This window comes from Grampus griseus, assembly GCF_964374135.1.
Source record: "Grampus griseus genome assembly, chromosome: 9".
NCBI lineage: Eukaryota > Metazoa > Chordata > Mammalia > Artiodactyla > Delphinidae > Grampus > Grampus griseus.
The window spans coordinates 24020316-24047837 of NC_139003.1; the positions used below are offsets into that span (position 1 = coordinate 24020316).

General features: G+C 41.2%; 1 protein-coding gene across 1 annotated transcript in view; it reads right to left on the minus strand.

The window, feature by feature from the left end:
• The window catches only part of SND1 (staphylococcal nuclease and tudor domain containing 1), a 419293-nt gene that overhangs the window by 292981 nt on the left and 98790 nt on the right, over positions 1-27522 (minus strand). The window lies entirely within an intron of this gene.

The following is a 27522-nucleotide window of genomic DNA, read 5'->3' on the forward strand; positions in this document are numbered from 1 at the left end:
TCTGGATTCGGTGCTGTTTGTAGCAGGTTGGCCAGCTTGGCCTCCCCTTCCTCTACTGGACTGGGGGATAGGCTGGGGAGGGGGAGCAGAAGCCCCTTTTAAGCTGTGGTTGCCATGGTGCTGAGGGACTCTTTCCCAGGGCTGGCTGGGACCCCCTAAACCCTTCCTGGGAGAAAACTGGAACCAACACTGCCCTACCTCCCTGCACTAACCAGCTTTGAGGATGGCACTGAAGAGCCCTGGGAGGGAACGCACCTCCCTTGTGACTCCCACATTGACCATTAAAGTTATTTAACATCAAAAAAAAAAAAAAAAGTATGGTTTGAGTTGGGCTGGAATGAGTTGGCACACCAATCACTCCTCTGTCAGAAGAGTTGGTTTCTAAAAAGCACCTTGGTTAGTTCACCAAGGCACTGGTGCCAATAAACTTCCCGTTGTATCTCATAATAAAGCATTAAACAAATAAATGGGGCATAGGATGGAGAAAGATTTACGATTTAAGCCCACCCGAGGAGACAATTTATGAAATAAAATGATCAACGTTCTAGAATTAAAAAGTAGTTTTACAAAATAAAATGTATTGAAAAATATCTAAATATAGAAAAATAAACAAATAGTAAAAAAAAAAAAATCTGAAAGTCATGCAAGAAGATACACTTATAGAGCCAATAAACTAATTCTACTTTTAAAGTAATCGAAGAAGATGAATGGTTTACATGAAGGGAAATCAAATGTAAATTACGTGAAAAACACATTCTTACTAGTAATCTTTTATGCAGATGAAAACAACTCTAAAGTCCAGTTAATCTAGGAAAACAAAAATACTGACGAAACAAAAACTCGATTAGATGTAGGAAAGTTTAAGTATTTATGTGGTACAGTCTAAAAATTCGCTTATATACCTTTAACCTATTAACTCACTTTGTGGATATAGTTCTAAAATAAATAATCCTAAATAGGAAAAAAAAAGTACATGTTTAATGCTATTAAGAAAAAAAGAAATCTAGAACATGGACATAACTAGAAAATAGTATATTTGCTTAATGGAATATATGTGTGTTTAAAATTAAAAGTGCCATAATTCAAGAAAAATGTGCAACTTCCATTTCCAACAAAGATGAAACAAGGACCAAATCCACTGTCCTGCATAAAATCAAAAAAACCAAACATTTTGAAACATGGTTTTCAGTAAGATAGGTAACAGGCAACAGAGAACAGTGATCCCTAAGAGACAGGACACAAATGAGCCCTAACTGCTTACTGCCTAGAGTTTCTAGTGGGAATGGACAAGGGTTTGGGGGAGACCAAGCCTGCTAGAGCTCTTGGCACAAAGGACCAGGGTGGAGAGAGCAGCACAGAGAGATGACTTCTGAGATCCGCACAGGGCCTCTCTTGAGCACAGTACTGATCAGCCCAGGAGTGTGCTTCCACCTGAGGCCAGGGGAAGAACCATGGGAAAGCATTAGAAGCAACAGTGCCTACCATCACCATAATGACCCAACCATTTTACTCCAGGGTATTTATCCAGGAGACAAGAAAATATATATCCACACAAAAACTTGTACACAAATGTTCATCAAAGCTTTATATATAGAGCCAAAAATTGGAGGGAACTGGAAACAGCCCAAATGACCACCAGAGGTAAATGGATGGCTAAACCACAGTATATCCATACAGTGGAATACTACTCAGCAACAGAAAGGATGAACTATTGACACAGACCACAACACAGATGAATCTCAGATAATTAGACTGAGTGAAGAAAGCCAGATTAACAAGAGTAGATACTGTAATGATTTCATTTATATAAGCTCTAGAAAATGAAACTAATCTATCATGAGAGAAAGTAGATCAATGGCTTGGGGGTACATGGGAAGGGATAGAATGGGGCACAAGGAAACTCTGGGTGGTAATGAGTATGTTCACTATCTTGACTGTAGTGATGGTTTCATGGATATATATATATACACATTTCTCAAAGCTTTCCAAATTGCACACTTTAAAAATGTGCAGTTTTCCTGCATATCCATTATGCCCCAATAAAGCTGTTTGTAAAAATAGACAAAACGTTGGGATTTCCCTGGTGGTGCAGTGGTTAAGAACCCGCCTGCCAACGCAGGGGACACGGGTTCGAGCCCTGGTCCGGGAAGATCCCACATGCTGTGGAGCAACTAAGCCCGTGCGCCACACTACTGAGCCTGTGCTCTAGAGCCTGCGAACCACAACTACTGAGCCCACATGCTACAACTACTGAAGCCCGCATGCCCTAGAGCCCATGCTCCTCAACGAGAGGCCACCACAATGAGAAGCCTGTGCACCACAAGGAAGGGTAGCCCCACTCACCTCAACTAGAGAAAGCCCACGCGCAGCAATGAAGACCCAATGCAGCAAAAAATAAATTAATTTTTAAAAATAGACAAAACGTGGTTTCATGAACAGTTATAAATATCAGAATATAAACTAACACGTATACACTGGCCACCATCATATGATTAGAGAGATCTACATAAATGAAGTTTGTTAAGGTCTTTGGAGTTTTTACTTTTGTAAAAATTTACACCCACTGAGTTTATCTAAACGGCCATTCTTATTTTCTAGAAACAAGAGCTGGGAGACAGTTTGCCCATGATCATACGAAAAGGTCACACAAAAGAAACAGACCACACAACTCATAAGATGCCAATCTCTGTTCTACATTACATTCGTACACACTTATAGAATAACAAGATTATTGGGAAAGAGACAGATAGCTCCTTCAGAAGAGTTGTAAACCAGGGAAACTAGAGCAATTTCAATAGGGTACCCAGGTGTTCCCAGCGGTGAAGCATGAAAGGAAACCCTGTACACAGGTGGGACGACAATGTGTGGAAATTAGCCCAGTCTCAGCATTCAAAGCAACCTTTCAAAAATCCAAGTTAACATGCCTTGACATACATGATGCTCACTTAAAAGCCAATCGTGTGGTTTTTGTTCAAAAAAAAGGGAAAGCCATTTTTCATCATAAGACATAAAATGTTGAAAGAAAAAGAGGGGGAGCCGCAGCTATGTATTTCCTAGGGCTACCATAAAAAATTACCAGACACTGATGGCTTGGAACAACACGAACTTACTCTCTCCCAGTTAAGAGCCCAAAGTACAAAACTCAAGAGTGTTGGCAGGGCCGTGCTCTCTCTGAAGGCTCCAGGGCAGCCTCTTTCCAGCTTCTGGTGGTGGCCAGCAATCCCTGGCAATGCTCAGCTTACAGCTGCATCACTCCAATCTCTGTCTCTGTCCCAGGGCCTTCTTGCATCTGTGTGCACCTGATCCTCTCATGAGGACACCAGGCATTGGATTTAGGGCCCAGCCTCATCAGGTATGACCTCCTCCTAACTGATTATCTGGAAGTAAGGTCTTCACAGATCTAATGTCGTAGTCATAGGTTCTTAGTGTTACAACTTTAACATATCTTTTGGGGGGGTTCACAACTCAACCCACAATAGGGGGACAAATACCTAACATAGTAAAATTCTCTTCAAGGAGACAATAACAAAGGAGAGTAAGATTTCAGTTAATGTATCAAGTAATGTTTTCACTTTTAAATAAACAACTGTGCCCATTTCACACTGAATCAAAACACCTCAAAATGGCTAACAAAATGCAAAAATTGGTTTCCTTTTCTTTTTCCAATTTGAAAATTATATTTGCAACAAACATCCCTGACCCATAACTCCCTCTGATTAATAATATTTTCATTAACAAATATACTGCTTGAATTTGGGGGGCTGAGACTTTTTTTTTTTTAAACAACCAGAAAGGAAATTAAAAAAAAAAGTTTCATTTAAGTCAGATGTTAATTTGCTTGTAAGGGGTCTTGTCCTTTCAAGCCATCATCATCATAAAGGCGTTTTATGATCTTTAATATAATGTGTATGTAGTGGTACACTTAATTTACACTTACGCACAACACTATTGTTACAGTGTACACATACATTCTTATAGAGCTAAGAGTAAATGATTTAACCGCAGTTCAAACATTCTTTTCTGCTAGGTGTCTAATGTGTACCAACCATATAAGCTTAGCATAATTCAGAACATAATAAAAATTTGATTCCTATCCTCTAATTTATAAATGAAAAAAGTTTCACTGTTAAATAGTAAAATGTATTAACTGAAACTGATTAAACCCATCATATCACTAAGGAAGAAACTGAAGACTAAGATACAAGTCACCTGATATTCAAATGACCTCTCAGAGATGGACAGATGACGGAGGGTTCATTCTGCTTTCAAAGCGTATGTCTCTGGTTCACATGCTTTGCTTGCCAGACAGTGCCTAGAGATGTCTCTTTAGTATATTACTTGGTAACTAAAAAGAGGAAAACTACATGTTTCATAATCTGCTTATTGTTAGGCAGCATGTAAACAGCAGTATCAAAACTGCCCCCATACATACCTTTTTAACATTTGCCAGCATTGTGGCAGCACAGAATAGGAACTGGGGGGATAATTTTTTGATGATTTCTAATGATAAGCAAAATGTTTTAGGAGTGGATCTAGATCTGGTATAAGCAGACACCAGATCTGATACAGTCCATTTTTTCCTATCGTAAGAATTACCATCAATAATGGAAAATACCTAAAAACATTACACCATGTTTTAAAGACATACACAGAGAGGCCTCTCTAGAACTGAGGTCAAAGGCCACTACCTAAAGATTTTGCAAGCACAGGAAAATATTCTTACAGAATGGGTGAGGAAATACCAAACCTTTGTACACATGGAAAAGTATCATGCATCTGAGATACTTAAATCTAATTCTGACAAGTGAGAAAAGTCCCCTCAAGGTCTAAGTCTCTAAGATTCAAGGACACAGCTACCTCTCTTACTTTCTCTTGGTGAAGGTAAACAGCATTAAATCTAAATGAGTTTTCACTGAAATATATGCTCCGCTCCACTCCCCTCCTCTCACGTCCCTCCTGCATTGATTATATTTGTGAGACTATGCTTCCAGTGCATTTAAATTAAGACACCATCTTTCCCATCACCTACAATTCTCAAATGTCACATAAACTCTGAAGTGTTACATAAATTATCCAGTGGGTAGCAAACCACCAATGATGAACAATGAATAACACATCTTTTGAAGCAAATGGCCAGGCCAGAACCAGAAGAACTCAGGTGTTCTAAATATACTAAGTAATTTACCAAGTCAACAGAAATAGAGAGGACAGTGGGGATTAGAACCAAATAAATATGATAGCTCTACTATGCATCATTAATTCAGTCTAAGATGCCACTTATTTTAAGACACATCATTTTATACTCCATTAAAAATAAAGCCGTCAGTTATGACTACAAGTTTTGTCCTGAAACCAGATGTTAAAATTTGCGGATGGGAGAGATACATCTTTTAAGAATTAAGGAAATGTGGTATGTTTCCAATAAGGGCAAGTATTGGCAAATACTACCCCATAGCTATTCCTACCTCGAATGTTCACTATGTATCATTCATATCAATTATAATCACTCAACCAGCAAGTGGACCTCAAATAGTTAAGACTATATTGTGCCAACCATATAGAAAAGAACATAGAAGGCACTCAACTAGCTTACAGCTTGGCCAAACATCACTCATCCAAATCACTTACACCAATCTAGGGAAAATAAACTTATATTTGGTCCTTTGGGAAACCAATAGCATGTGGAGGCCAAGTATTACCCTTGTGGCCCCCAAGCTGATCATTTTCTTTGCATTAACTCAGGGTGAATAATGATCAAAAGGCAACTCGCAGAGACACAGCCTCCAGCTTTGTTTGATGCACAATCCTGTGACAACATTATTAGCAAGAACCATTTCTCTTGCACCAAAATACTGAGTCCAGATGTCAACCTGGTGCCTGGAAAATATGCTGCACAGTGACAGCTGTTTGATGCTTCCATGCTGAATAGCTGCATTCTGACCAGACACATCCTTTAACCAAGGAGATATCAGTGCATTCAGAAAGAAAACATTACCAAAAAGAACTCTGGACACCAAAATTAAATTAGCACACACTTCTTTTTTAATCTGCTTAAGTCATAATAAATAAGGGGCAGTTTTGCAGAAAGATGATAAAGGGACTACTGCATTTTATGTAATTAAGCAATAAGCATATAGAAGCAATTAAATGTAGAGCATGAAATAGCAATAAGCATTCAGCACAAATTACTCAACACATTCATTTCACCACACTTTTTTTTTTAATGGAAAGAACTGGTGACCTAGATAAAGCACTGAATTGAAAAATCAAAAGAATTTAAACAGCAAGATGTAGTGGTTAACGTACAGCCCTTGAGCCAGGCCTGGAGCCTATTCCCAAGGGTTCCACTTGCCAGCTGTTTGACCTTGCACAAGCAACCTGACCTCTCTTTCCAAGTGCAGTTTCCTCACATGCAAAATAAAGGTAATAAAACCCTCACCTCATAGGACCTTGGCTTTGTGAGGAATGAATTAGATAACGCAGGAAAATGCTTACCCAGTGCCTGGCACAGGGAGAAGGGTACAAAATCGTGTGTGCTGTTTATCATTAGTACCAGTTATAACACTATCAAGCCACGTATTTCCCAACCCTCAAGCATCTTTCTTGCTCTGAATTTCACTAGTTCTTTGCTTCTGTACCTCTAACATTTTTACTCTACCTCGCATTGTCTTCATTTGTATCACCTTGACTCAACCCACCCCCCATCAACATCTTTGAACATCCCTCCCCCTCAGTAACTAATATGACATCAAAAAATATTTCAGTTCTATAGTGCTGATAAAGAAATATCTGGGCAATGAATGAATGAAGCGTAAGTGAAATAATTCTGTGGGCTTGAGACCTCGTATCCACTGCCTGGCATCCTGCACTCTGACGATGGTGAGTGGAACAAAGCTGGGAGGCGAGGAGGGCCAGCGGCAGCAAGAGGCCCGAAAGCATTTCCATTTCCCTCCATTCAGAAGGATGCCTCTACATAAATGCTTCAACTCAAAGGAGACACTAATGTGCTTTTGTGGAATTCTGCCAGTCTGACGCATAAATATCCTTATCAGGGAGAGTCAAAAACTATTTAATTCATTACAGGCTGAGAGTTTAAAAAGCAAGAGAGGATTAAGCAATGCACACACCAGTAGTGAGCTACAAAAGGGCACTGTTCCAGTTAATACAGCTGCCTCTGCAGTGGAAGAGGAATAGAGACGATGCAAGATACATTCATATGGAATTCATATTAAAATATATATACACATATATACAAAGAAAGATTAACAAAAAAAGTCTGCCAACATTGAGTAAAAAAGGAAAGACATTTCAAAGAACCCTCTCCGTAACAACATGCATGGAATGAATAGACCTGGACAAGGAATATAAGCTGGTTAGAATATACCTAACAAAATAGATACCAGGCAGGAACTGCCCCCCAAAATAAGTAACCAGAATTAACTGGGTATGTTGCTAGAGAGAAATCAAAACAGCCCTCAGAAGTGAGCCATCACTCAATACCCTAGGGTAGAAAGTCACCCTGTAATGGCACAAAGGATCCAACAGAGCTGGGCGAACATGTTTACAGCCCGCCTTGGACAAATGAGAGCAGACCTGCCTGACCAGTGCGGACAGTCCACCATCCTGAAAAAGCAGAGTTCAACACTGCCACTTCTGAAAAAACGCTCTAATGCTCCTGGGCCTCTGGAAACCAACCCAAGCCCTCCCTCTTGACCACTGTTAGTTGTGGGTCTGCAGCTGACACGTTTTCACCAGCAGTACCAAGACCTTGTCTATCCCCGTTTCAGTCTCCTTCTGGGATTTATTTCTCCAGGGGCAGTTCCTTATCAACTCCAGATGTGCAATGAAGACAAAGAATTTGCCTCCAATACATATTTAACATACTAGAATACAACCGTTAAGTCTCTCAGAAAGAAAGACAGGGGTTGGGTGGGGTGGAGGTATAGATATAACTCTAAATATTGCTAGCTTTCTATCCCTGTTCCCTCCCAATTCCACTCAGAGAAAGGACTGGATTTTAACCTGGTCCTGACCATCCTGAAGCACTACTTTCTGTTTGTGCAAAATGAAGAGATTTTTCTTCAATAAAGAGACAATAAGAGACAATAAAGAGATTTTTAAGGATAATTTTCACTATACACTATTTTTCTCTCATACTATGACCTTAGACTCTAGTTCCCAGCAAGAGACAACAATTTGCCTCTTGACAAATTGAAATTTTTTTAAACTCCCCTATATTTTATTATACTAGCTTAGAGAATATGAACATCATCTATACAAGTTTGAAACCAGAGAAAAACTATTCCTCCAACAAAACGAATGTTCACACAAAGACATGACACCACCTGCAAATCTTTAAGTTAGTTTTATCCTTTTGTTTAAAGTTATTCCTCAAATATCAAGATCATAAAAAAACCTTTGTTCTGTAATAATCCCCAATGATTCCACTCATATGGCCACTAACAAAGCCCCCATATAAAATGGAATTATGCATTGCAGATCAAGATGACCCCAGTTGAAATCTTGGTGCCTCCTTTTAAAAAAAAAAAAAAGAACCTAGGTAACAAAGAAAATTGGGGGACCATTCTGAGTCACTGAGCATACCCAGGGCATTTATTTGCCCCTCTAATGTCTTTGTAATCCTCTCGTACTAGAGGGGTTATGCTCTGTCTCAAGTTTGTTATGTAGGGAAACTGGTACAAAACCCACACTTAGGTCCTGAGGAAGTGAACAAGGTAGAAAAACAGATAGTGAAAGGACTAATAAAATCAGAGAACGCGAACACTGACCCAACTGAGGAAAGCCGGAGGGTGTCAGGCTGTTAATGAGGTGCTGAGAGAGAAACAAGGCAGCCCATCTCGGACAACTATTCTAGCTCAGTACATGTCCCAGATTACGCTATAGCATATTCACTTGTTCAATCCAGTTTTACCAACAAATCCTCTTCCGTGTTGTTCCTTGAGGCTCTGCAAGGAAGAACGGGTCTGAAGAGGCTGAACGCTCTAGAAAGGAGGCTTTAGATAAAGCCTAGTCTACAAACAACTGTGGTTGTGTTTATTGTCCTTTCCCTTCTCACACCAAAAACCAACACTTGCAGGCCTATAAATTCCAAGTTTTGAAGGCAATTCCAAACATAACACTGAAAGACCATAAACTCCTGTTGATTCCTTAGAATTAGAGAGAAGAGGAAATGGTTGGCATTAAGAACCCTATATGATGCCATCATCATCCAGAATTTGTGTCTTCTTGGTCTCCAGCATTATTCATGGAAGATAGCTAACAGATTTGTTAGAATCATTATTAGAACCTAAGAGTTATTAGAACCTCATTAGCAGAGTCCAATTACAGAGAGAGAACCATGCTCTTTTAGCTGAATATTCATACCAATGGAAAAAAATAGAGCCTTCTTAATCACTTTCATTATCAAAACAAACTCCCTGCTGGAGCCTTTTAACTGGAAGTGTACCATTTTAAAGACATTTGCATTTTATCAAACTATATTGACAGGGCCAATAGAAATAGCTTCTAGCTCCTAGCTTCACATCTCCCAAATATGTGATGACATCTGTAGCGATCCACTGAAAAATAAAATAGGAAGACCAGGATAGGAAGCTAGGCCCCTAGCACACAAGCATCTGGTTGGAGATCTCACTGAGCTGGCAACCAGTCTTTCTCCAATCATCTCTGTTATGTTAAAAAGAGGGAAAGGATAAAGAAGAGAAAGGAAGGGACCAGAATCACACCTAGTTTCACAATAAAATGTCCCAAAGATAAAGGGATGTCATTTACTAATAAACGAACAAAAATCAGAAGCAGTACTGATGGTGTATCAGGAGATGAATAGGTTTGCATGCTAGACATGTTCTACCCAAGATAAATGTGTCTCTCTCCCTTTCTCTCTTACACACACACGCTCTAAACGTGTAGGGTGCCTCAGTGTTATTGCCATGAGCTATATTTTGCTATTTATAGAGGCTATAAAAGTACTTAGCACTTTACAAACCACAGAACATAGGCACTAGAGCCTGGAGGAACTCAGCCTAAATTAGACATGGACAGAGTAGTGAGGAAAACAGGAAAATATTTACTTGTACCAAATTCTTGGCAAGAATAATTCTGGGAGGCAGTAAGAAAGGGACTATTAAGCAGTGATCTGTAGGAGAGTTCACACAAACCAGAATCAACTCATCAGTAATCCAAAACCTTAACTCTTGAAGGCAAAGAGTTGATATCATCATAGCAATTCTATGGCAATTTCCACCTCTGGAATTGTAGTTGTTTAAACATGAATTTTAGTTGTCTAATATATGATGCCAAATTCACCCAAGTAATATTAAAATGTGAACACTGAATAAACATCCAAATATTTAGGCAAGAAAAGAAAAACAAGTCAAAAAATGATCTTATGGCCTGGGTAAACTGCAAACCTAAATTACATTAAATTCAGCTCTTACAAGTGATGGTTACAAGATTTGCATCAACTAAAGAAGTCATCAAGTCCTTTATCCTCCTAGGTAAGTGAAAGATCTGGGCTTCTAAAATGTCTATGAAGTATTTTCCAAGAAATAAAGAACTAAAACACAAGAAATTCTCTCCACAGAGAACACAGACATTCACAGTGTACCCTCCCATCACCTCAATGAGCCACAGCTCAGGAAGGCCTCAGACTCACAGGATTTAAGGGTTTAAGGCTGGACCTTAATTTAGTGTTCTCTACACTTACCAGGGATTCAGCACAATGGACAGTTTACAGCACTGAGTTTTATGACAAAACACTTGATGGTGTCACACAATTTTGTGATGTTATTATTATTCCCACTTCGCAGGGAACTTGAAGGACTTTCTCAAATACACAGCAGGTGTCTGGGAAAGACATGAGCCAGGCCCTCAGAATACCAACCACATATACTTTGTTCATGACCTCTATTCCCAAATAACACCATAACCAGTCAAAACCAGCCAAGTTCATTTTTCTAAAGGCAAAGCAGAAGTTCTCAGTAGTTGAGTATCACGTAGAAATTAGCAATAACCTAAGGAATCCCTCCCATCTCTGAGGTCACTGAGGGCATACACAAGTTTCTTGGTGCTACCTATCTATAAAGTACTAGACAGTCTAATATGTTCATGGTGTGTTCTTAGGTATCATTTGTAGCCAATATTGAAAAGAAATCACCTAACTTATTCTGATGGTCTTTTCATAAATTTCTCTTTAGCCTACCAAAAATTACCAATTCATTGCAAAAAAAAAAAAAAAATCAGGCTTCAGTCTCCTCTCATTCATCAACAGTGACATCAGCTCCCTTTCTCTATTCAAGGGGGAAACCATCTGCAATAGTTCTGCCCGATTTCCCCTGGAATTTTAACTTCGACTGCCTGCTTTCTGAACCCTCAGCGATGGGAGCAATTTACCTCCATCAACTTCACCAGTCACTGTTGCAATTTAGCTAAGACATTTCCCAGGGGTCCAAAAGAAAAGGTTCCAATTTGAAAAAGTCACATCTGATCCTACAAACGAGTCCTGAAAACATCATTTGGTACCAACAGATTATTTTTTCTGATCCCAAATTCTTCACTTTGACACAGAAATGCAACAAGGAAATAAGGAGAGGATTTTCTGAAAATTCTCTCAAATATATAAACATTAAAAGACATTCTAGGGGGCTTCCCTTGTGGCGCAGTGGTTGAGAGTCCGCCTGCCGATGCAGGGGACGCGGGTTCGTGCCCCGGTCCGGGAGGATCCCGCGTGCCGCGGGGCGGCTGGGCCCGTGGGCCATGGCCGCTAAGCCTGCGCATCCGGAGCCTGTTGCTCCGTGGCGGGAGAGGCCACAACAGTGAGAAGCCCACGTACCGCCAAAAAAAAAAAAAAAAAAAAAAAAAAAAAGACATTCTGGGGATTTCCCTGGCAGTCCAGTGGTTAGGACTTCACCTTCCAATGCAGGGGGTGCAGGTTCGATCCCTGGTCAGGGAGTTAAGATCCCACATGCCTCAAGGCCAAAATACCAAAACATGAAAGAGAAGAAATATTGTAACAAATTCAATAAAGATTTAAAAAATGGTCCCCATCAAAAAAAAAATCTTTAAAAAAAAAAATAGACATTCTGATAAAAACCACAGCCTGCTCCATGCATGTTAGGGTTTTGCTTTGCTTTGGTTTTGTTATTTAACTCTACACCAAGCAAACTGAAGATGGTGGCCCAGGGCAGAGGAAGCCCTTGGCAGCATCTGCAATACAGCAACATCAGAAACCCAGTGAGGATGTGAAGTTCCTTCCAGAGTTAAGGACCATGAAAAGCCAAATCGCCCTATTAAAGTATTTCACACAAGGGCACACACATTGCACCTACTCAGTGGAGTTAACCAAAAGCAATGTGAAAGTACACATTACGTGGAAATTGGCAAAAGGGTGGGAGAGAGCTCTAGCAAAAGCAATGAAACACTTTATATCAATAGGTAAAAAGTTAGCTGCTACCTTCGTTACTGTTGCAAAAGCCATAGTGTTCAGATTGGAATTAAGTCTTATCCCATAAATAATTTTATCATTATTTGAAATTAGACTTAATAGGCCTTGACAACGTATTTTAGTAGGTCTCAATCTGCTTTTCTAGGATACTGGTACTTCTCAAACAATGTAGAAAAAGTGTCATCACCACTAAAAATGTTACCAAAAATTAACTTGGTAACTATAATAGTCTCAGTTTGAGATTTTTGTCCATAAATTTTTCTTTAATAAAAAGGTTTATTATCAAATGTCAAACAGCAATAGATCAATGAACCAATATTAACTTAATATTGCTATTACTATTAATTACTATGCATAGAATGCATACTTTGGTGCACACATATGCTTGATTTTACATAACTTACATAAAGTGTGTTCTCTACTTGGAGAATTATCCCAAATCAAAATGATGGTATTAAATATTCCTATGTACTATGAGTTCTAGAAGGTTTGTCACCTGAACATGTTTGGAAGCCAGTGTTATATCTATAAAACTTAATGGTAGCAGGGTCCCACGTGTTTAGGAAAAAAAGCTCACATTAGATATTAAACAAGGGACTCAACAAGGTAACATGATTTTAGAGTCATTATTTCTCTTTTGGGGTAGGCTAAAGATTCCAGGGATTTCTTATCTTCCCCAAGTATAACTGGAGAAGGCATTTGCTCTTTCGGGCTATTACTTTCAACTAAGTTTCAACAGTAAGTGAACAAAGTAAGTGGACTGTCAGAAGATACTGATTTACAGATGATACTTTTACTTTATCAGCAGTACCACCCACAATCTATAGCCACACACACTTCAAGCCAAAAGATTTTCTGCAAGGTTCAGGTAGTACAATCAATGTGATTTCCAATGTTACTCTGGAAATACTGTTGTTTTAGAGCAGCGGTTCTCAAAATGTAGACCAAAGACCCCTGGGGCTCCTCTCTTTTCCTCCGTCTCCAACTACTTGTGTGTGAGGCTAGAATTGCTTTAAAAATTTCAACCAAAACCACATATCAAAACAAAGAAAATGCAGAAGCAGATAGGATTCCAGCTGTCTTCTATTAAGTCACACAGTAAACAGATTTGCATAAAAATGTAATGTGTCTCTCCTCATTTTATGGAAAACAGTTATTTCTCATAAAACTTATGTTAACATATAATGGGCTTTTTAATGAATTAAGTATTTTTAAATGTCAGTTTTCATTGCTAGTTATGTACGGAATGTATCAACAGATATAAAATAAACAACAGCTTTTTGGGCCCTCAATATATTAATATATAGGAGCCTTCAAACCAAAAAGGTTGAGAACCACTTTTTTAGGGGAACTCAAAGATTAAACTAGTTACTGACAGCATAAAAATGGCCCAATGCAGGAGAGCCTTAATGTGAAGCTCCCTCATCAAAAATCTTTTAAATAGAAGAGGCTTTCTACATAAACAAATCTAGTAAAAAGAAATCCTTCAGGGAAATCAAAACGAAAAACTTCACCTTACTCTTTATCCAAACAATTATGTAACGCTGCTCTAAAAACAGATCCCTTTTGGTCTCACCCTATGCTCAGGTTCTTGTACAATTATAATAGAATAGAACAATCTTTGCCTTTTTGATCACTTAACATTGTATCCTAATCTTCCCAGTAGAAATATAATCTTTATAATTTTGATAGATACAGAATTAGAATGCATAGTTATATACAAATATAAAAATTCAAACTGTACACTTAAGATTTTACTGAAAGTAATAATTCAATTTATAAAACTTTTTAGGGACTTCCCTGGTGGTCCAGTGGTTGGGACTTCACCTTCCAATTCAGGGGGTGTGTGTTCAATCCCTGGTCGGGGAGCTAGGATCCCACATGCCTCACAGTCAAGAAATCAAAACATGGAACAGAAGCAATATTGTAACAAATGCAATAAAGACTTTAAATATGGTCCACATGAAAAAAAACACTTTAAAAAAATTTTAATGGACCATTGATATTCAAGAATTTACTTAAGCTAGCCTCTATTTCTGGCTAGACTATTTCTACTTTTTCTGAGGGATTGTGCTACAGTGAACATCTTCAGATACAAAGCTCGACTCTTCCTTTAAGCCCTTTCCTTAAATAGAGCTTTAAGAGGTTGGCGACTCTGATACAGATTATGCACATTTTATGAAGCCACCGCATCCTGAGCCAGTTTGACTGCTTGGTCCCAAGAGCAAAGGATATTACGCCACTGCATATCCAATTTCTTTCACCATTATTCCTTGAAAATAAAGAGGATTTTATAAATGTGAAACCACCGTAAGTTCAATGTAGAAGTTGCTTAAGAGTGTCAACCTTTCTGCGGATGAGAGTCAGCATCATGGGTCAGCCTGATGTGGAGTTCCATCTGAGCAGTAGACAAAGTCTAAGGCAAAGTCTTCTCTCTGCCAGACTAAGCTGCTGGTACATCTACATTACTGGTATGAGCTAAGATGTCCCCCCAGATTCATATGTTGAACCTCAGAATGTGACTCTATTTGAAGATAATTACCTCTTAAAAGGGCCTAAGTTAATGACAGTACCTAGGGTGGGCACTCATCTGATCTGACTGATGTCAGCGTAAGAGGTGAGAAGCACACACATACAGAGGGATGACCATATGAAGAGGAATCAAGACGGCAGCCACCTGCAAGCTAGGGAGAGAGGCCTCGAAGAAACCACCACCAACACCAACCTTGGATCTGGAACGTCCAGCCTCCAGAACAGTGAGAAAATAAATGTATTGTTTAAGCCATCTAGTCTGTGGTATGTTATGGCAGCACTAGCAAACTAAGTTACCAGTCCGATCCCTAAGGACATTTCCATGCTCCTCCCGATCTACTCCAAACCCTTCCGTTTACAGATAATGGAACCAAGCTCGATGAAGTTAGGTTTCACCTGAGACTGCAAAGCAAGTGGAAGATCAGGAGAATCTAGATCTCTTCTCACACCAAAGCGCTTTCCACTATCCTAAAAGAACAATTAGGAGACTCCTAGATATTTCTGAGCACTAATATCAAAGGTCTGCAATTCAATCCTAAATCAATTTCTGGAACACAATTCTTGAGGACACTCAAAAACAGCCAATAGTTTTTAACAACAACAACAACATATCCACGTGCAAGCCTCTGCAGAATACTATAGCAACCATACCTGCTACACAAAAGCTGTGCTTTCAAAGAAAAACTGAAATAGGATAATTTAAAAGAGACATGAGGGCTTTGAACAATTAAGAGGAAGGACTTGCTTTTGGCAGGGAGGTGAAGCTAATTTTAACAGCAGGGGAAAATGGATGTTGAATAAGGTCAAACGGCTAGTAAGACCAGATAGATCCTAGTTTTGAACCATGGATGAAGAAATTCAATCAAAAAGCTAAAGACTTAGGGACTTCCCTGGTGGCGCAGTGGTTAAGAATCCACCTTCCAATGCAGGGGACACGGGTTCGAGCCCTGGTCTGGGAAGATCCCACGTGCCACGGAGCAACTAAGCCCGTGTGCCACAACTACTGAGCCTGAGCTCTAGAGTCCACGAGCCACAACTACTGAAGCCCATGCGCCTAGAGCCCGTGCTCCGCAACGAGAAGCCACCGCAAGGAGAAGCCCTCGCACCACAATGAAGAGTAGCTCCCGCTCCACAACTAGAGAAAGCCCTCGCGCAGCAACGAAGACGCAATGCAGCCAAAAAAATAAAAACAAAATAATGAAATTTTAAAAAAAAGCTAAAGACTTAAAGTTCCAGTTGACAACCTAATAGAATGGAAGAGACTGCTTGCTGAGTGTAACAGGAAGAGTTTAAACATGACTATGTATTCCAGATGTTTATGTCTCTGTACATCATCTGTCCTTAGCATGTTATTTCTTTGTTTAGCTTTCCTCCCTTAGTTGAGACTTTCTCAGCCAAATGAGAAAGTAAAGGGCCCCAGATGAGCTGGTGGCCAGAGCTTTCCCACCTTGAAATTCACCAAAAATAATCCACAAACTACAGCTGGTCAAATGATAGATAAGCATGGACGGCATTAGTTATTAACCCCTCTAGTCTAGGAATTTGCTTTATAAAGGAATTTACATACAAATGTTAAAAGCACTTTCCTCCCCCAAACCCTTCACCCCTCACAAAAAAAAATCTGTTTGGGTTTGGGGATGATTAACTTAGTTGAAGTAAGGGACAGTGAGTTGTAATTAGAGGCAGGCAAAATATTCAGGTTCTTCACCACGCTAATCTTACACTTGATGGCCAAAATGGTAGTGGCAGGCGGCCTAGAAAACCATATGGAGATAAGATGAAAACAGTGATTTCCAGAAGTCCTCGTTAAGGTATACACGGAGAGCAACCACATGAAATCTATCTTTGAAATCTTCCTGTACTTTTTAAATGTGATCTAAAAATTATATTGTGCTATGAACACACTGTGATGACATACAAATTTGTTCAGAAGACAGTTTGCAATTACGATGCAGTTTCTAGTTCATCAAGTCCATATTGTTACAATATCAGCAATTAGTAAATGCCTAGACACACAGTAGAGTTTGAATGCTTGAAAGGTATGAAGAAACAACCAAAGGGGAAAGCTGTTAGACAAAAAGCTAGCACTTTAAAGAACTATTGAATACAGAGATAATTAGGTTAAAATTTTGGAGAGGCTTGTCCCTTATAGCAAAAAGAAGACAGAATGACGAAACATAGCAGAGAGGTGCCTTTTGAGACTCTTACATAAAAGTTATACGTTAAGCTCTTTACTAATTTTTCTCAGTCATATATGCACATAGATGACTGTCCTAGGCAAAGGTAGAAAAGTTCAAAATTAATAGTGCGAAAGTCAAACAAATACTTTCCCCTTAATTAGCTATGAGCAGGGGATCAGATTTCTCTAGAAAGTGAAAAAGGGAATGTTTGTTAAATAAAGGTCTCCTATGCATTGTCTTATTCAACCTCATTTAATACACAACAACCAGGCATTGAAACGCCTATCTTCTTACAGATGCAGAAACAGATTTAGTGGTGGGCTGGTTTCAGACACCAACTAGCCTGCCTACTCCCTTCAAGTCCATTCCTCTTCCATTCAGCATCAGGTCTCTGAAGTAATAAATAAGTAGGGCAAATTAACGAAGCTGTAAAGTTAAAAAAAAAAAACAAAAAAACACCCTCAGATCCATCTACATTCATCTGCCCTGTGACCCAACAAAAGCATTCCTAGGTATACAGGAGAAACAGATGTGCATGTCCACCAACCACATATACAGGAATGTTTATCAGCATCTCTATCATAATAGCTCCAAGCTGCAAACAATCTAACTGTCCAGTAAGAGAATGGATAAACAAAGTATAGTTAATTCATACAACAGATTATACATAAAAATCTTATAGGCATAATGTTGCATGAAAAAAGCCAAACACAAAAGGGTACTTAATGTATGATTACATTTAGTGAAGTTCAAGAACAGGCACAACTAACCAGTATTGATTACAATAGTGGTTACCTCAAGATAAAAAACACTGTCTGGGAATAGGCACTTTCTGGGATGCTAAAATATTCTCTATGTTGATCTGGGTGGTAGGTACATGAGGGTATACATACCTAAAAATTCATCAAGCTGTACACTTAAGGTTATTGCATCTTATACACATGACTGGGTGTTTAACTTCAATAAAAAGTTTTCTTTAAAAAAGCTTTCAGGGGCTTCCCTGGTGGCGCAGTGGTTGAGAGTCCACCTGCCGATGCAGGGGACACGGGCTCGTGCCCTGGTCCGGGAAGATCCCACATGCCACGGAGCCGCTGGGCCCGTGAGCCATGGCCGCTGAGCCTGCGCGTCCAGAGCCTGTGCTCTGCAACGGGAGAGGCCACAACAGTGAGAGGCCCGCATACCCCCAAAAAAAACACCAAACAAAAAAGCTTTCAGGGGCTTCCCTGGCGGCACAGTGGTTAAGAATCTTCCTGCCAATGCAGGGGACACGGGTTCGAGCCGCGGTCCGGGAAGATCCCACATGCCACGGAGCAGCTAAAGCCGTGTGCCACAACTACTGAAGCCCGCGCACCTAGAGCCTGTGCTCCGCAACAAGAGAAGCCACCGCAATGAGAAGCCCACGCACCACAACGAAGAATAGCCCCTGCTCGCCACAGCTAGAGAAAGCCCACGCACAGCAAAGACCCAACGCAGCCAAAAATTAAAAATAGTTTGTTAAAAAAGCTTTCAGAAAGTGGCAAAGATAGGCAAAGTAATACCATTTACATTTAAATGAAGAATAACTTATTGTACTCGAAGTATAATAGGGAAGAACCTTCGTATTCTATTACAGGTTAATCACTCAACGCGTACTGCCTATTCTCAAATTATACATAGGCCCATCTCTGGGAAGCCTGCCTCCCAGGTAATGAGTGTTCAGCTAACATACCTTTGGTATGGCTCACAAGAAACATTCTGACCATGCCCACCTGTGAATGGCTGCAGGAAAGAAGAAATTAACACATCCCCTCCAGAGTCTGGCAGGAAGCAGGACGTTTCCCCCCTCCCCTTTTAGTATAAAAGAAGCCTAAATACTAACTCAGGGAAGATGGTTCTTTGGAACACTAGTCCACCCATCTTTTCAGTCTGCTGGCTTTCTGAATAAAGTCGTTATTTTTTCCCCCAACAACCCATCTCTCAGTTTACTGACCTACCATGCAGCGAGCAGTATGAGCTTGGACTTGGTAACAGGAGTAGAATCTGAAAATTACTTGATATTTGTACCATTATGTAAATATACTGTTATTTCTGGTAGCAGCTGGCAATTCTACCTCTTAGAAAATTAAGCTGTATATCTAATTTGTTTGGGGGCAAGCAAAAAAGTTGGAGAAGCCCAGATTTTATGTTGCCACTGTACCTGGGAGGAGATAAGCCTTGGAGGGCAAGACTCTCAAGAGGAATGGCTAAAGCAGAGACTGGTGGTAAGTAAAACTGAAGACATGCAGGTCTAAGATACAAGGGGCAGGGGCAGGACACTGGAAGAACTAGGGGCTCTACACTCTGGGAACATAGCTTCTGCTTCAGAAGAATAAAGACAAAATGGGAAATACCAACTAGAATTCTCTAGTTTGTGATTTTTTTTTTTTTTTTTACATTATACAAAATGTACTTACAGAACTTACCTGCTATCGCCCCCTGCCCTGTGCCAATCTGCTTTAAAACAATACACAGGTCTGAAGTGTATAATAAGCTGCTCTGAAAGCAGATGTTGTGAGGGAGGCACCAGGGAGAGAGGAAAGGAGGGTGAACAGGCAGCAACGTCACAATTGTTGGGGTGCAAACAGTGAATAATCCCCGAAGTGTGATACATAAGGTTGACATTATTAGGGCAGAAAGCCTCAATCACTGGCTGCTTTAGATTTACAATGATTTATTAAGTGATTTTTTTTTGATGCCAGTGCTCTAAATTCTTGAGTGCCTGCTGCATTAACTTAGCACAGTTCATAGCCTACGCTCTAAATGTCTGGATGTTGGTAGGCTACACAAGTGATAGGGACCTGCTATGTTGCTACATTCCTTACCCAAGGTCCTGAAAGGAGAGGCCACTGTCACTGTCTCTGAAGCTCTGAAACAGAACCACGCTTGCTGAAGTTACCCCACTATCCGTGTACTCTGACAGATTCTGAAACCCCCTGGTTCTTTTTTTTTTTTTTTAACATCTTTATTGGGGTATAATTGCTTTACAATGGTGTGTTAGTTTCTGCTTTATAACAAAGTGAATCAGTTATACATATACATATGTTCCCATATCTCTTCCCCCCCTGGTTCTTATGCTGCATCATTTTCCATGCTGGGAACACATCTCTCAGAAGTCAAAAATCAGATTACACAGAGTTCATAGGAAACCTCTTCCTTATCTGTCTAAACTAACCCTTTCTCTTGGATGATGCATTCCTTTCATAAACACGGTTAATCAATTCTAGTCAGCAATCCAAGGTTCAACTGCCTCAAACTGTCAAGTTTATATATAAGAATATGAGAATTTGACATTAAAATACTGCAGATCAGAGGCCATAAAAATACAATCCATCTCCCCATAGGCTCCAGCACTCTCCCAACTGAAGACCAAAACTCCAGACAGATTTAAGACAAAAGCTCCTCTGGTTGTAATTGGTTTGTAAAAAACAAAAGTTTATCTACTGCCCACCGGCATCTATTAGCTCTAATACTTCAAAGTCTGATACAATGGCTCATTTGATTTGAAGCTCTATAAATCCCTGAACATTTCTATGTATTTTTCCATTCAAATTCAAATGAATATTATTTTATGAAGCACAAATGGAAATACCAAACTTTTTTTCAAAATGAATAGGCTGTTCCCATTACCAAACCCAGAGGATGAGTATTTGTGGGGTTGGATACTCCTGTATGTGTATATAATCCTCCTATATTCATATAGCACTGCAATCCCATTAGCAGCAGGCTTAAATTAATAAAATTGTTTGTCTTGTCAGCTTGTGTTACACGTTGTACAAACTTGTTAGATAATCAGCAGAGGCCTGACAATTCATTATCCTACAGGGAGCCAGTCTGAAACCTGCAGCTTCCGCGCTCAGACGGAGCCACCACATCAAATGAGAGCAGCGTCTGCAGACAGCTGCTGCACACTCTGAAGGGCACAGACACAGAAACTCTGCACACAGCCTACCGTTCACCAGCAGCCAAAGAGATTTTCTATTTCACTCCCAGATACAGAGCACCTACGGCTGCCAGGCATCCGCAGAATAGTCTTCTGAGAAATCTCTGAAACAAGACAGATTCGACTTTTTTCTGGTCCTCAGACTGACTGGCAAGGGTTAACACTGTGGTCAGATTTTACAGGGGGTTTTAACATCAGTGCTTGGCTCATATTAAACCACCAAATGTTATTCTTCTCCAGCAAAGATGAGGGAGGGGAAGGCGGTGAACCCCGCCTGAACAGCAGAAGGTCCTTTCGGTTTCGCTTCCATCAGATGCCTCCACAGGGCAAATGCACACAGGTAGGCATTTAGTTGTCAGTCCATCGGCTGTGGCAACACGAGGTGTCACTCTTCTCGGGCTCTGTGTTACCCAACGCAAGCAATGCTGCACTGAATTAAGTCAGCAGGAACTTACTTGGGTATCTCTGGTGAAAGGAAGTAGATGTCAGGTGCAGAGTATACTTCTTGGCATCACTTATCCAAAATACAAGTTGGTGGCAGATGGAAGACTGTATTCCAGTTGCTTTTTGTAGCCTACAGAGATCATCCCTACAACTCAGCCCCAGAGCTAAGAACAGCTATGCAAATCGGAACAAGCCCGTGGACCCCAAGGAATTTATTCAGGTCTAAAAGAAATGAAGCTTTGAGGAAAGTGAAAATGCTAATGAAAATAAGACCCACAACTTGAATACTATTTTCCCTTAGGCTTTTAATGCTTACCATTACTGACCCATCAGACCAGTGAAAGTTTTGCAGGCCAAAAAGTTTTCCCAAAGTGAAGAATTATGGGTTTCCCATTTGGGGCTGCAGAAATCTGGCCATCCAACAAGTCTGTGGTTCTGTTTCAAAATAGTGTCCCTTTCTCTCTGGGAGAGGATGATAATCTCCCACCTCGCCATCAGGCTTGGCCATGTGGTTCATAAAGCCCTTCCCCACAGAAGGCTTACTTCCACACATGGCTGTTCTGGTGAACTTGGGAGGGGCTCGTTAAATCGCAATGAGTCAGTGCTTGATTGCCACGAGGTCTCTTTTCCCTCCGATACGATATTGGTAAAATCCCAGATAATGAATGATCCTTCAGCCTGATTCACAGCCATAGCCTACCTATGATGGATGGATGTATGAATGAGAAATAAACCTCTATTATTGTAAGCTACTGAGATTTTGTTACTGAAACAGAATTTAGCTTAAGTGGACCAAATAAAAGCTATAGGAAATTTGGTCCCAGCAAGGATACTGATGCTACAGTGAAAAGCAACAGAACATCCAGAGAGGCAGAATAGAATCTTCCACAGAATGATGGCTCACTTTAGGAAAGCAAAATTCTTTTACTCCATCTGACCTCCTCAACCAGAGTCCCATTTTCACTCAAGAAGATAATCTATACAATTCCAACAGTGAAATCATTTTCTGTCCTCAAAACAGAAAATACCGTGGCACAAAATGACATCACATTCGGAGTGTCTAGTATCTATTTCATCTTTCTCTGCTTCCTATCTTGCTGCAAGGCTGCTGGATACAATTCACTTCTAACTGATAATCTACTTCGGGCTAAGTGTGAATAAAATATAAACAAATAGGCTCTGAGCTGCCAAGGGGGCTCTACTGAAAGTTAGTTTTTAGGAAGACAACTATTTGGGCTCTTCAGCAGTCAGAATTTTACCTTCTCACCATGATCTGGATGGCGAGGCACGACAAAGAGGTGACCATTTTAGCAGGATCCAATTGGCACAGAACTGTATTCGCTGGGCAGAGTTCAAAGATAAGATATAATAATAGGAGTTAAAGTCCATTTCAGTACCAAAAAAATTCTTCAGGGTCCTAAGAAGGCAGGATACAACAAACAGTACCTTAATGAACATAGCAATGAGGGAAGGAAAATCCACAGACCAAACTGTTCCACTTAACTTTGCTTATACATTTTGTGTTTTCTGCCAAAGAATCAGAAGAATACGTCCAGGCACCCTAGGGGAGCCTGTGTTGTCCTGCCCTCATTCCAGCCCTGTTTTACAACCAATAATCAGAATAAGCAAGGCTTTAGTTGGAGGCAGGGGTGTGGGAGTTTGGGGTGGGGGGGGGGGCGACTTCTTCAATTTAAAAAGAGAAACATCAATTTTCATGCCCAGCACACCTACATACAACATCTGGCTACCAGCATCCAAGGCTCCAATGGGCCTGTTGTACACGGCCTCTGCTCTTGGAGAGATTCAAGAATACTGTTTCCTGGGCTTCCCTGGTGGCGCAGTGGTTGAGAGTCCGCCTGCCGATGCAGGGGACATGCGTTCGTGCCCCGGTCCGGGAAGATCCCACATGCCGCGGAGCGGCTGGGCCCGTGAGCCATGGTCGCTGAGCCTGTGCGTCCAGAGCCTGTGCTCCGCAACGGGAGAGGCCACAACAGTGAGAGGCCTGCGTACCGCAAAAAAAAAAAAAAAATACTGTTTCCTATTATCATTATGGCTGTTAGTAAAAAATTCCACTCAGATTACCCTCCCCAAAGCACAAAGTACTCCAGTAAGAATTTGAAACAGGTCGTTCTGAACCCAGCCCTTTCTACACGAGGCTCTGAGCAAGACACTTGACAGGATTCATTATCCAGGAGGAGGCACTGAACCTCTGGCCCGCTGCAGCCCTGAAGAGGGCTGCTATCTGTCCCTTAAAACAGCTGGGAGTGAGTTAAGACCACTGGGTCAATACCATGTTTGTCTGCAAGCTGCCAAGGCACATAAACAGGAGTTCAGAGGGGAAAAGCACCCAGCACCTGATCGATGGCAAGCCAGCTGTCTTCGAAGAGCCACTCCCGAGACAGGAGCGGAAGCAAAGGAGGCCAAGTCAGAGGCCAAAGCCCAACAGCGGGCCTGCAAACTTCTGCCCACTGGCTAGATCTCTCACCTGCTACCTGTTTTTGTGTGGCCTGTCAGCTGAAAATGGTTTTTATATTTGTGAGGGAAAAGTCAAAGAGACTGAGGACAAGTGAAAATTCTATGAAATTCAGATTTCAGTGTTCATAAATAAAGTTTTGCTGGAACCTAGCCACGGCCATCATTTAGGTGGTGTCTCTGGCTCGTTTCAGCTACAACAGCAGAGCTGATAGCTGTGACAGAGATTGCATGGCCTGCAAAGCTTAATATTTACTAAAAATATTACTATCTGGCCCCTAACAGAAAATTTTAAAGTGTGCCAATCCCTGCCTTTGCTCTCTAAATTTCCCTTCTGCTCCCCCCCGGGGAAATAGAGCGTACAAGCCCAGCGCTCACCACTGGAACCACCAAGGAACACCGCAGAGCAGCCTGTCTGGCAGCGAGGGGCTGGCTGGGACTCCTGAGGACAGCGGGCAGCTTCATCTTTAGATTCCCCATGCCTGGCACACGAAAGGTGTTTAATAACTGCGTGCCACTGACTGGCTTGTGAACCTAAGCATTATGATGGTTCCACAACAAACTCACCACACACGGTTTACCGACACAGCCACCCCCTCCAAATTTCTACCCGCTCGTTTTTAGAAACCACAAGACACCAAGAAAGCTGAATGAAAACCACTCTCAATTTATATGGAGACCAGCATGCCCAGTACCATTCCTGCTGGAATCAACTCTTCGGCTCTATTAGGGAGACAATCTCCTAGGACGCTGACAGAAAGGAGGAGATAAGAAGGCAAGGCTGAATGCTACCTCTAACAATATGGCTGGCTCGGCTCCATCGATCAGATAGTCACACAGCAGTGAGCAGAAAGGAAAGCGAGCGGGGCAAGCGCCAGCCGTACACTCGGATGCTACTTGTGATTCAGGCGACAGCTGCACACTGAGTAATGCTCCCACAAGCAGTCGACTGGGGAAGTGCCGGGCCTCACTAAGAGCTCCGGCTGCAAACCCACGCACGCTCTTTGGACAGCCAATTGCCCGTGACCAGGTCAGTGTCCAGAGGCTGCTGAGGAACCAGGAATGCAAAAGGGTCATTTGTTCGTAACAATCCTGGAAAACTGCAAGGACACTCCCTATTTTTCCAATCCTGTCCTAGCCAAGGATTTGCCAGAGCAGAAATATTGCTGTAAGTCCCACAGAACCCCACAGCATTATCTTTCAAACAAATGAGGACACTGAGGCCAGTCTCTCTAGAAATAGAGCCCCTAGGCCAAACGAGGCTATAACCCAAGCTTCCCTCTGCCAAGTTTCTTTTTCCTTTTTTTTTTTTTTTAAATCAATAAATCTGTCTGCGTTGGAAAACCTTCCCCATTTTAACCCATCCCTCAAGTCATATTTATAAAACCAGGGAAAACACTGTGGGTGGTACAGAGTTTGACGTGGGCAGTGCACAGGCAGGAACGCAAGCTTCCACTCCTCACCTGATATTCTCAACAGTGCAGACCTCTACACTGTCCTAGCCCAGGCGCTATGGTACCAAACGTCTCATGTGCTCAGAGCCAAGCCAGGCTCTAAAGCCACCTCGAGGAGCTAAAAACGCTTCTTTTGAACCAAGTCTGACCATCCATAACCAGAGGCCTAGGTAGGCTTCAGCTCCCTTCAACAAGAGGAGAGACTGAACAGGCTTTGACAAGTAATTCTGCCAAAAAACCAATAGCAACTTAAAATGGATTTGTTCGCTTACATTGCCGATAATTCTTTAGATTGGCCTCCATAACATCAGTAAAGCACCTAGAATGGTCTGCCTTATCTGAGTCACCAGTAAACCAAAAGAATTCTACCACCAACATAACTATATATTACCATTACATACAGCCCAGAAGGAAGACTAACTTGAAGGGAAGCCAAGTGTGGAGTCCAAAGATACTAGTACAAATTCATCCCTTTAAAAGATATTTCCTACCTTATACTTTTGACTTTCTGGTTTGGGAAAGGTAAGAAGGTAGATGGTGGTGCTGACGTCCTTTCCTTGTCAAAATTCTCTAAAAGAGTAACCTCAAACTACAGGTCTAAAATCCCTTATCCACGACTCTGAACTCCAAGAGGCTCTGAGCGCCAAAATACTGCTTTTTATAACATATTTGATAGTAAAACTCAACCTAATCTGAACTTACTTGCTGCAAAACCTCACCTGATCAGGTGTAAGGTTACTTTAAAGTCTTTATCCCATTTAGTGTGAACAACACAGGTTTCACTGCAGATCTATTAATGTGTTTAATTATGGGGTTGCTACCCACAACCCCCCTGAGGGGGATATATAATATATATACCATACTTGGACCGTATCACCCTTCTATAACCCAAAAACTCCTGAGTTCACACACATCTGACCCTAAGGGTTTTTAAACAAAGGGTTATGGGTCCACGTTTCCTTAAAACTTCCTCATCCCTCCCACCAGTGGCCAGCTCTCAGTCTTTCCATTCCTGGGAGCCAGCACACTGAGTGCCTCTAAGTCCTCTATAACCCGACCTTCAAGCCTTCTCAAGATTTCTTCTTTGACCCAGCTGCAGCGTATGTAACCCGTTACTGGATTAAAAATAAACATCTATGCAGATGAGTCAAAAATTTTTGTCGTCGCACAAGTTGTCGGGTTCCACCTCTCTTATTTCCAACTCCCTACTTTAACATTCCCGCTTGCGGGTTGTGCTCACTTGCCTGAAGCAGAACTTCTTGTGGTTACCCAGTCTCCCAAACCAGCTCCACTTCTGTTACCCTACCTAATTTCATTAACTAAATTCTTAGTACTCTGGATCAAAATCTTAAGTCTCAACTGACAAATTCACATCCACTGATCTACAACTTAACCACTCCCTCCCCAGATTTAATCGATCAATCAAACCTTGCTGACTCTTCCTGGCATGAACATTCTTGCATCCTTTCCTTTCCCATGCCCACCGCCTAATTCAGACTCTCCATACCTCATCGTTCACACCACCAAGGCCACCGCACCAGCCCTCCACTTTAGTGTCTCCTCCTTGCATCTAAAGGGCACTCTGAGTACACCCACCCTTCTCTCTTCTCACAACGCCTGCTCAAAAACCTTCAAAGGCTTCTCAGTCCACAGAATGAAGCCAAAACTATCCTTGGTGTAGCTAACAAGATCGTTCAATTTTGGTTCTAAGCAACATTTTGCAGGCTTATCTTAAGGCTAAACGGACATCTGAATCAACAAGGGGAATTTTCAGATCTAACATACACCCATGTCTCTGTATCCCCCTCCCACCTCAGATATTTAGGGTTACTTAGGAGGGGTACTGCATCACACTGTTTCTGTCATTGCTGCTCTCTGTATTTGTTCCCTTTATTTTTTAGAGCTCCTCCATGATTCCCACGTGCATTCACAATTTGGGGGCCACTTATAAGAAAAACTTTAGTCCCAGCACCTGTGTACGCCTTGCACCTTTCACTCACCCACCCTCCCGGTCTTGCTAAA